This window comes from Apteryx mantelli, chromosome 15 (assembly GCF_036417845.1).
Source record: "Apteryx mantelli isolate bAptMan1 chromosome 15, bAptMan1.hap1, whole genome shotgun sequence".
Classification (NCBI taxonomy): domain Eukaryota; kingdom Metazoa; phylum Chordata; class Aves; order Apterygiformes; family Apterygidae; genus Apteryx; species Apteryx mantelli.
In genome coordinates, this window is record NC_089992.1 from 10817013 (window position 1) to 10828937 (window position 11925).

An 11925-nucleotide genomic window follows, 5' to 3' on the forward strand; every position below is an offset into this window, starting at 1 on the left:
AGGACATTAACCTTTTACTGCAAAACATATAGTGGGCAGCTGTCAGCGCATAATAGGATACCTTATATTTAATCCATTGGACCATTTCATGTTTTCAAACACTTATTCAGGAAAAATCCAGGTTGGTGAGCTCTGGTTAGGTGAAAATTCAGGGTAACAGTTGGCTATTTTCTCCCTTTATGTCAATGCCCGTGAAGCTTTAGTTTAAACTTCACCCACCTTTTCAGCAGTGCAGTTAACTATTACTATTTAACTAAGTTAACTAACAGACCTTTTCAGGTCTCTCTGCTTGGCAAGTTCACAGCACCACAAATCTCGATTCCAAGATGGAAATTCAGGGAGGACTTGTGTCTCCAGTGATCTCTAAAAAAAGAATTTTATCCCTTCAGATTCTTAAATACATAAAACAGATGGGGAAAAAAAGTATTTAGAAATCTTGAAAAAGGAGACTAATGTGCATGTTTAAGTGGACTAATTATTAATAGTGCCAGAACCATTTAACCCCATAGAAACCAGTGAGTTAAAGATGCGCTACAGCATGCAGATTCCTGTAAAAATGCTGAAACTCCTCTGACTTAGTTTGAGGACTTTTAGAGCCAAAAGACCTAAGATCAAAAGACAACCTAGCTGGAATTCAAAGAAAGCAGAAGTCTCATTCTCGAATTATAACCTCAGTTCTCCTCTTCAACCCCGAAGATACTGGAGATGCACAGCTGGGCTTAAGAGCAGCTATGTGATTCCCAGAGTGCCAAAGCCACCATCTTCGCTTACTGAGAGTAACATTGATCTACTGGACTCTTAAATCATTGTCTGACCTCTAAGTTTGGGCAGTTTAGTTTCATATGAAAGGTTTCACTCTCCAATTTCTGCATGTTCATAACTCCTGCTGACATATGGGAGACTTGGCCTTGGGTCAAGGGGAAATACTCCCATTGCTATTCAGTTTTCTTTGTGACTTCACATCACACAGAAAAACTGAACTTTGGTTTAAAAGACTCCTCCTGTGTAGTTAACTGATCTAACTTCATCATAAGATGACTATTTTTATGCATTAGATAGTATCATGATTATTAAAATACACATTTCTGTGACAGTACAAACCACAATAGATATCAAACAAAATTGTCGAGCAAAATCAGGTTTCTGATTACATGAGCAAATTACAGCCTAATGCTAAGACAGGGACTAAGGATAAGCAGAAGTAGGGCAGAGGCAGGCTGAAGAAAGGCAGAAGTCACATGCAGAGCCAAGCCCACATGGTGGGGTGGGAAGCTATGTCCAAGAGCAGCTCCTACAGCCAGCTCACCTGAAGACCACTGCCTGCAGCAATGCCCTGATCTGTGTGACATAACTTGCAGTTCTCTCCTTTTGGGTGGGAAGAAAGTAAGTAGGTGCCATAAGAAAACTTATTTGCCAAGTGTTGTAGACTGGAGCTACTTCTGCTACAAGGGAATCTGTGTTTTGTGCAGCTTTGTCTACCCAGCAGTATGACGTGCATTCTACAGACATATTCATTTCACCAGAGACCTTTCTGAAAGCACTGTAACCAAATTATTTTCCAGGCTTACGTGAGTCATTACCAGCCAGACCTAAGAGTCAGTGAAAATGTAGAAGATAATTTTAGAACATTAAAAAAGGGAAAAAGTTCCACATTTTAGAAGAAAGGAGAGGAAAATAAGTTCAAGGAATTTGACAATAGCAAAATGCGACTGAATAGTCAGATGATTTTCTGGATCTTTGACTGAGATGAAAACCTTGAATTTGCATGACTGCTTTTAAGAAACTTTTGGAACAGATTCTTCCATGAGATTCTCTCATTTTGCGCCAGGATGAGGAAGTGAAGAACTGTCAAGATTTGAAACACAGAAACCTTATGTCTGGTTCAGTTCAAGTTGGTTTTCATTGTCCTCCAAACATTAGAATGTGTTTTTTGCACCATTTCTAATATTTACCAAAACTGTACCTTAAACCCAGAGTTTTGCTTCAATTTCAAATGTGCATAGGATGAAGTTCTGCTAAGGAGAACTAAAACAGCGCAATCAGCATTTTTTTTAGCATTACAGTCAAAACATCTCAGCACACACAGCCAAGCCTTTAAACCTCCTCTTCATCTCTTAGAGCTTGATTTTGCACTAGTCAAGTTCTCCGGGCACTCTCTGTAATCACCCAGATCTTCAACCAGCTTGTGAGTACTGAGCTGCTCAGTGTTTATGCCTATGGCCCACGCCTAAGGCCCTGAAAAGTTTTATCCTGCACGTCTGTTGTCACAGAACACCACAATTGGGCTCCACACACAAGACCACCATGACCGCCTTCATTTAAAGGAATATGAACATGATAACGATGATGATAATTTTGCCCAGCATCCCAATTTTGCCCAGCATCCCCACTTGCTGAGGATGTACAAGGCCTGGGGGGTGGGGGGGTGTGTGTCAGCCTGAAGGGATTCAAAAATTATACTTTCTCCTTCCCAGAAAAATGGTCAGGCTATAGACTAGTTAGAGGTAAAGAGTGAGAAGAAAGAAGGGTGAGAATATCTCACTTTTGTTGAGTCAGTGTCACTTTGCAAAAGCAATCATGATTTATTGGCCAAATGATCCATTTAAGAGAAGGGAAGCAAAATTTCTAGTACCTGATCATGCTGTATACAGAGAAGTCAGTGCAGTTTATTGCTGATGGAATTATCCTGTTTGAGCTTGCAGCGATCTGCATATGAACATTTATTCCTTGACACCATATTTCTGTAAAGCCAAAAGCTACCATGTCCAATAAAAGAGAGGAGAACAGTACTACTGCATATTAAAATTGCACTGAAAAGTGCAGTGAAACACATAGTTTGAAACGTGCCTACTGACTTAACCCCAGCACCATCCAACACAACAAAATGATAAATAGCAGCGAGACATCTGAGAGATCCACAAATGATAATGATTGTTCCCTTTAATTCAATACAGGATGCTCTCTGCCCTGCAATAAATCTGAAATCCTGTGTTGGGGGAAAAAGGCTGTGGAGCTTTCTGCAGTAACTTACATAAAATCAAATTCTGTTGAGAGGATATAATTTGCATTCTGCTTATTACAAGATGACTAGTTAAATTCCCAGTGTCCTAAAACTTTGATAAGAAAGAATAAATAAAAATCAAGCTTTTAGGCTTTGTAAGTCTCCAGTGTATGTTTTGGAAAGGTTGTTTTAGAAAAGAACGCTCAATCCACATGATGTCAGTTAATCACATGAAAAACTATTTCCGCTCTTAACTGTCCCAAGGGAAACATTAGGTGACTTAAAAGGGGAGACAGGGAAATTAACTGCAATAAAGGAATAATAAAATACATTTTGCCAGGCTTCTCCTCCACTAATTTTTAAAACGAAGATTTGCTAAAGTCACAAAATTTTCCCCTTGTATCACACGGCTCAGAGTCCTGGAAAAGTCAGATTTGGATGAGATCAGCAGAAATATGGTGTGCCAAGCTGAGCAAAGACAAAGGTAGAGGAATACTGTGGAAATGAACCTGTGACTGCTAGTTCTGAAAAAGATGGACTAAAGGACTGTGGGGATAGGATGGGCAGAAGACAGTGGCTGTTTAGAGCCGGGGAGGGAGGCAGGTACCCGTGTGCCTTGCTGTAGCTCTGACAGCAGGCATATTTGGATTTGGGGAGGTCAGATCTAGCAGCAGGGTTTTACCCATGTCTTTGAATTCTTATTATAGTGTACACTGCTATATTAAAACTGTTTCAGAATGATTTGCTCATGATGTGGCACAGTCTCTTAATGTAAAGAAGTGTATTAAATGCAAGCAATGTTTCTGACTAAGAATTTCTAGACTGTCAATACTTGGGGAAAGTCTTACAAGTCAAAAGCCTGGGAGAGGCTGGGTGTGGCTGGAGCAGACTTCCATAAAATCTGTGCTCCATTTTCCTTGTTTTCTGTAACATCAACTCACTTTTTACAGCATAAAATTGCACCTCCGTTTCAGAGGGCCTTTGGCATTGAAATAAGAAGATTAGTTCATCTGCATTTATTATATAACCTCTCCACATACCAGATGCTCACAAAAAAATGGGAGAGGAAATCCAGAACAACTGCATAAGTGATGTTATTAACTCTATTACTGCGTCACCTAGGAGCCTGTTTACATACACAGTAGTTATCTCATTGGCAAACAACAATCATCTTTTATCCAAGGAAGAATCACAAACACAGCTTTGCAAAATATTGTCTGCAAAGACATGAGCTTGTTCCACTTGTTCTCCAGGACATCACATGAGGACAGTGCTCAGAAAAGTGGGGGGTACCAGGCTGTGGTTATACAGTCACTTGAATTCAGCATGTTTCCATAATACTTCTGACAATCCCCTGCCTTCCCCCACCTCCCAGACTCCTTTTCAGCAGATCCACCTTTGATTCAGTTCACCATGCAGCAGCATAATCCTTTGTGTGAGCCCAAAGGAGGCAGTGGGAATGAACCGTGAGGATGCAGGAAGTAGGGTGGGCTCTTCCCTTTCAACAGTAGCATGGGTTTAGGCCAAAGTTACCATACAACCACTGCCTTCGGGTTTTTAAGATCCCCCTGCTGTAGTTCACTCACAGGCTGTGCCTCTTACAGGGAGTTACCTTCAACTCTGGCTGACTGTCTCCTCCATTCATTGAAAACGTACCCACTGTCTCCATAAAACTTGTCTCCTTGTTTCCTTATTCTGTCCCAAACTCCTTCAGTCATCCCAAGCTCAGGCTTTAAAGGCTTCACCAAAATCCATCCCTTTAATCTCTGGGTCCTGGTAGCTCTCCTATCTGGAAGTTGGAGCAAACTTTCTGTCTCTTTAAACCAAGGATGCAGGGCACAGCAGATGTGACACGTTCTTATTTCTTAGCACATAAGCACATGGTAAAAATACAATGAAAGACAGTCAAGCATATAGAGAATTTACAGTATTAAAACAGGGTTCAGAAATTAGATGAACTCCACAAACTCCTTCTAGTCAACAGTGCAAAAGGAAGATATCTAATATCCTTTACCTGGAAAACAAACACAGCTGATTATCTCTAGATGTAACGTAGACCAGGCTGGTGAAGAGGGGAACTGGCAGCATAATGATCTAGTTAGAAGAGTTTTCTAAGGGGGAGAAAAACAAAACAAGACAAAAAAAAAAAAGAAAAAAGAAAAAATTGGCATTTAAAAACACATTAGTTAAAAAGTATGTTTGGCACCATCAAGAAACTGCCAAGGGGAAAACTCTGAAAGTGTAATAAAACAATGTAGCAGAGCTTCAGAGACTTCAAAACATTATACCCTGGCACTAAACCATTTCTAATATTCTTTGTGCAAAGACAGCATGGTCGTGGCTAAATGCCATGATACTCAACACCAATAAGATTAGTCATATCATTTCTTCTTACTCTACCCATAACACACACCTCAATTTCTAGGAATAATGGTAAGATCGATGCTTATTAAAAGTAGGATTTTTTATTATTATTATTTTATACTATCTCAAAAGTGCTGTACTGCCTGGGCTCACTATATATTGGATGACCTTGAAATTGCCTGAGTCATGGGCAGTTTCTAACTACAATCTAAACAACCATCTTAAATCTTACACGTTGTCATGTTCTCATTGCCTGGGCTTTGCACTTTTGTACCATGGAAGGATTTTCACATAAATTATACAGGAAATGAAGCAAAATGTAATTACAGTGTCCAACAGCTCCAAGGCAGATAGATAGCACAAGGCATGGAATGCAGTTCAACAGTCAGCTTTCAATAAATGTCACCTGGTAGAAAGAATCTAAATGAAACATATATCACTAAGCCACCCAGTTCTAAATTATGTCATTATCTCATCATGTGAATAAAGAGTTATAAGGTTACAGCAATCTCAAACAGTCAGCTTTTAAGCAGATTTCTCAAAGGGACTTTCATTCTTTGCTTTTACACATCACCATTTGGACTTTAACATATATCAGAAAATTCTATTACACTGTATTAAATTGAGTTATCCCAATGAAAACATTTCTACTAAAGTTAACCCAGACATTTAATAATCCATTAGCACCATCAGTTTTTCAACATAACCAATTTTCTCATAACAGTTTTTTAGTCTCAAAAGGAAAAGACAGCAATAGAGCTTTTGAGTATTCTAAACTGATGTGATCAATCTGAACAAAGGAATACTACAATGATGAATAAAATCACATTTTTGCCCTTGAAGAACTTCAAATTAATTCATGCCCATTTTACTTGCTACATGGTCCTCAACCCTAATTAATTCAGAAACATTTATTAGGGAATGATGGTATTTCAAATAAATTAACAAAGGCTAGCAATTGTGTCTGTATACTTTTTGGATGAGAAAAATATATGAGGATACAGTGATATATAATTTTGTATTTAATTGCAGAATTTACTGATTGGCATTTTAAATACAAAGACCACTTTTTTAAAAGGGGTTCAGAACATCTATGACAAAAGCTGTTTTTCAGCCTGTGCTGAAGATGCATGTTTTCACTCTGACTCCTCCTTCAGAAAGATCAGGATTCACCAGAAGTCAACTTCCAGGTCTTTTTCTGGCAGTAAGCAGTTCTGTCATCCAAAGTCACCATGAACCTCTATATTGCTATTCTGTTTTTCTGTGGCCAGCTCTGATTTACCACAGATTTACTTGGGTCCAAGTAAGTACGATCATTACCCCACTTAATGAAATCTGCATGTATTAGGGTTGCTGACAATTCAGAATTCCAGGTGAGAAAACTTGCAGGTATCTTTAAACCATGTCAAAGCACATTAAGTGTTCATAATGGGACATGTATTTTTTTTGTGCCTATGTTCATGAATATCCTGGGCCAACCACCAAAACTTACCTGAGGAAAGGCAAACTGGCAAAGAAACTTCAATTACACATCATCTTATTTCTGACCAAGAGCTACAGAATAGATTTTCAGCATAAAAAATGCCTCCAGAATTATTAAAGGTACAATATGTATGGACTCAATTAGACTAAGCCATTGCAGGAGGGAAACAGCTTGAGTACGAGTCATCCACAGATCATACCTAGAATAACAGTCTAGATCATATCTAGAATATCACCTGTCTCTCTCTGATTGCAGTAGAATTTTTACCATTGACTTCAGTGGATGGTAAATCAGACCCACAGCCTTTGCCTTAAATATTCATAGGTTAGTTTTTTAGAAGAGAGTGCAGAACACCATCGCATATTCAAGGGAAGATACTTTCTGAACACATTATTGCAGGATAAGGATCTTGTGATTTTTGCTTTTTTGGTTTTGGGAGGCTTTGGGGGATCTTTTTTGTGTGTGTGTGCACGCTATCCTTAATGCAAAAGGTTTATGAAGTAAATGCAAAAGGGCAAAATATAGTCTACAAACACTAAGGAAAAACTAAATTGTAATATCTCTATATTTCAAACAGTCCTTTCCTTCAAGGACCTCATGATACAAATATCGAAGCCTTACTCTGCTACTGAATTGGATGTTATCATCCAGGTTATGGAGGTGGAGAGTCTGAGCCCCAGCAGTTAGAAGACAAACCCCAAATTGTACAAGCAGTGCAGAGACTTTCTCAGATGCCATGGTCATGATTATCTCCTTACTGCCAGCACACATTAACCACGTGCTGTTTTTCTTATGTTTATTGTGTTCACTCATCTCATGGTATTTTTATACACTTAGTAGATAGAATGTTTTGAAAAAGCCCCATTACACACAGTATGGGCTTAGCTAAATTAACTTATTTAAGATTTGGTATGTGCTATAAAGATTCATATGGGCAGCCTGCAAGGCTCAGCTTGTGCAAAGCACTTTAAGCCTTGGTAATAGGATTGTGGATCACAACCTGTCATTAATATTTAGTTCTTTGTTAGTGTTGCACAATTAAATTAGGCAGATCAGCTTCATGTTTTGCTCCCCTTTCTCCTCTTTTCCTGTTCGTGGTGTGATCATGAAGTTCTCTTGTGCTTAGACAAAGTACTTTTCATGAATTAAAAAAAAACCCTTATATTCTCAAGGTTTTAAGATACCTGGTTCTCTTCACAATTTAAAAATATATCCAAGGTGAAATCTAAACACAGAAATTGTATAAATAGAATTAACACAATTGCTTTCAGGATTAATTAAATAGGTGCAATCTCTTCTGTGCATAATCCTAAATCAACTTACTTGTAACCAATACAGATTTAGTTTAATTAGGTAACTGGTTTAAATACCCAAAGAATTAAACTGAACCAACTTCAACTTTGGAAGTGATTTAGTTCAGCCTGTACAATTTGTGTGTATAGCCAGACCTTTAAATTTGTATTCTAAAGCACAAGAAAGACAGAATGAGAGTACACAACCACTAAAAGTAGCAGTGTATAATGTAATTAGTTCTTTCATGATGAGCACACATTTCCAAAGAGATTGTCATGTCTACCAATAAGTAAGAGATGATGAAAACAGAAATCTGGAGAGAAAAAAAAAAAAAAAAAACAGAACATCAGTGAAAGTTCTTATAAAGAGTGTTTTTTTTTTTTTTTTTATCAACAAAAAGATTTTCCTCTGAGGCTTCATTTCCATTTTCACACAATCTTCTGCCATCACAAACACAGATGTTCTCTTAAGTCTGCACAAATGCCAAAAGCTCTTTGTCTTCACACAGGACAGATCAGCAATTTATTAAGTAATGTTCCTGCATCTGCTGCTGTGTCCTTAGCTCTTCCCTTCAAAGGGACCAAAGTCAAGGGCTATACAAAACAAACCCAGAGGAAGGCAAAACACATAACGCACATCTGCAGGTAGAAGTCCAGTGAGGAAATAGGGTGAAAATGGTATGCTTCTTTTATTTTGAAAAATAAATGTACATATATGAGTGGATTAGATGTATCCAGGGATGACAAATAGGCCGAAGAACTCTTCATCTTTATGTGACAGTAGACTAAGTGTGCAATCATAAGGCTGGAAATAAGCTGAAATTTGCTGGTCTAAATGAAATGCATTTGTAGTTAAATTCATCACAGGATGCACTTTCCAGAGTTGAAAAAAGCCCCCCACACTTCTCATTACACACATATGCATAAATCCTCACATAAAGAATGATATTTGTGGGAGAACTTAATATCTCGCTTTTTATTAGAGGATTCTGGCAAAGTCAGCAAACTCTTTTGACCATCTTTTCTTGTAGAGAAAGTAGAAAGCTCCACCATGTGGTGAAGTTGCTTCCTTGTGAATTGCTTATCATCAGAGATAACGGATTCCTTTAGTAAATGTGTTTTATCCTTAATTAAATTTAGATAAGCTCTTGGGAAAGAAAATGAAACACTGAAAAGATGTTTTCAGGTAAACAAGGAAACAGGTGGATAGTTCATTAGGACATCTTCTGACTGGGGTATTTCTTTCCAAATACCACAATTTCATTTAGAAGCCTTGCATAAAATGTTTTGTCTATTTTACTATCAACACTATCACAATTACAGCTCTTGAATTAGTAATTGGTACGGTTTGGGGCTCTCTAGATTCTAGATAGAGAATGTCAGATTCTCAGATGTATGGGCCACATTGCTTCCTCTTCTAGTTTTTTTTTCTTCTTTACTTTTGATCCTGGAAACATTAGGAATAAAATGTTTCTTACCTTTCCCCTTTTTGCTGAGGTCTTTAGTAAGCTTTTTAAGCACTGCTGCTTCAGTAGAGCATAAATATTCAATGTCATATTAAGTGCTTAATATCTGCAGATAGATAGAGTTTAGAGAGACGAGCATTATCGTTATTACCATTTATCAACAGGAAACCTAAGTGACAGGATATTAAGGCTCTGATTCAAAGTCTACTGAAATTTTTGGCAATTTTTCCAATGCTTTCTAAGGGCTTTGAGTAACACTCTAGTGAGACCACGATTCCCACCATTAAGCGCTGGAGAATGTTTTTGTGCATTTCAATAGGACGAGATTCCACCTTCAATTGATCACCCCCTCCTGGGACAGCACAAAAGCTGGGGATGGAACAGGGTTTTCTTCAAAGTCTGATCCCATGCCCCATCACCTGGAGCCAATGCATACATTTACTAAAACAAAACAAATTGCAGGAAAACCTTAATATTGAAAGGATAAAGATCTCGTAAAAAAAAAAAAAAGGAGATGTTTTTGATACAAAAAATTGACGTCTGCTTCAGATGATGAGCGCGCATGCCATGTTTCCTAGAAATGTGTAAAGTGACTCCTCTGTCTAAGTAAGTGTCATAGAATAAAATTCTCATAATGATAAGTAACAAAAATCAATATATTGTAAGTGACAGAACATAAGTCAAGCCTGGGATGCAGACCACATTATGTGAAATGTTCATGGAAGTTTTGGAAGAAGGTAAATGACACTTACATCGGGCACTGCAGTGACATCTAACAAAAGTACTTTCTCAGGCTAGGAGTTTAATCCACTGCCACTTACTATGGAAAGTCTCTCCGAAATAAAATTAAGGGGGTGATGCATGCAATACTGAGCACTCCTTCTGGACACGCAAACTAGACAAGTTCAGTAAAATATAAGTTTATAAGAACCAGGTCCAGACATTTAAGCTCCTCTGTTTAAGAGCAAGAACCTAATCTGATTTTGTTGTAATCTGATTTGGAATTTGTAACATGACCTAATATGAAGAAACCAGATCAATGAGATTAGGAACCTGCGCTTGTGAGAGGAAAAAAGCCAATAGAATAATAGACAGACACACACAGAGACAACAGAGACAAAACAACTGGAATCTGAGATGACTGCAGCAAAACAGTAAGATTCCATCATTTGAGATGACATGCAATAATTTCCTAAAACATTTAACATTAATGCAATTTTCTATAGATAATTAGAAACCAAAAATACCTGAAAGGGAAAGGTTCAAGTCACTGCATCACAAATCCCCATTTTAGATGATGAAAATTCTTGTGCACCCATTCCTGATGGGCAATATTCTTACCCTGGCCAGTGCAGCACCTAGCAGGAAATTCATGAATGGAAAGAAAAGGCATAAAAGCAATGATATTCAGGGTTACGAATGTAATTCTGCATGGCTAGGTTAACAGTGCCTGACTACTCTTCTGACTTGAGCTGCCAAAGAAACACTAGAAGCAGAAGGGGAAGCTTGAGCTGGAGTTTGAGCAGCACACACTGCAGCAAAACGCTGACTGCAGCGGCAGCATGGGCAGCAAGCACAGACATAAGCATCTTCAAAAGGCAATAAAATCCTGAAAAAGGATTCATGAACTGAAAGGCATCTCCATCTGCACCTCCATCGCTTTATCACGTCAGTCAGTCAGGACAAATCTGTTTCTGAAGGAAGCTTTCTAGGTCTCTGCCTTACTATGAACAGAATCCACAAACCCCAAAGGAAAATGAATGCTATTCCTAGTGAAGTGAACATCCTTTGCTTTGCTGGCTCTCAGAAAAAAAGAACTGACATGAATATATAAAAGGGAGGACGGTAAAGCAGTTATCAAAAGAAAGGAAAAGATCCTCAAATCAAATTTGACTGGTTGAGTTGGCAGGAAGGAAGCACTTTGGGTATAATCAGAGAAGGGGGAAACAGAAGGCATCTAGCTGACAGAAGGAGGAAGCAGAAATGAACTGTTCAGCCTGTCTGTCCTGCTATCAAATAGCTAACATTTCCAAGGCTTCCCAGGGAAATCAAGAGGGACTCTGAAAACTTATGTGCCATTATCCAACAGCTTCAGCATGACAGGAGCCTTCAGCTGCTCTGCTGTCAGCACCCAAAACTGTGCTCACCTTCCTGTGTTGGCTTTGGAGACAGAGGGGAGGCCCTAGTACCTGGCTGATGCCTGGCAGAAGCACAGGGGCCCCAGGCGCTGGGCAGCAACGGGACTTTCCTCTGGCTTTGGGAACCAGGTCAGGTTTAGCAGGTCTAGCAGGTCATCCAGCACATCTGCCTCCCAGAGGC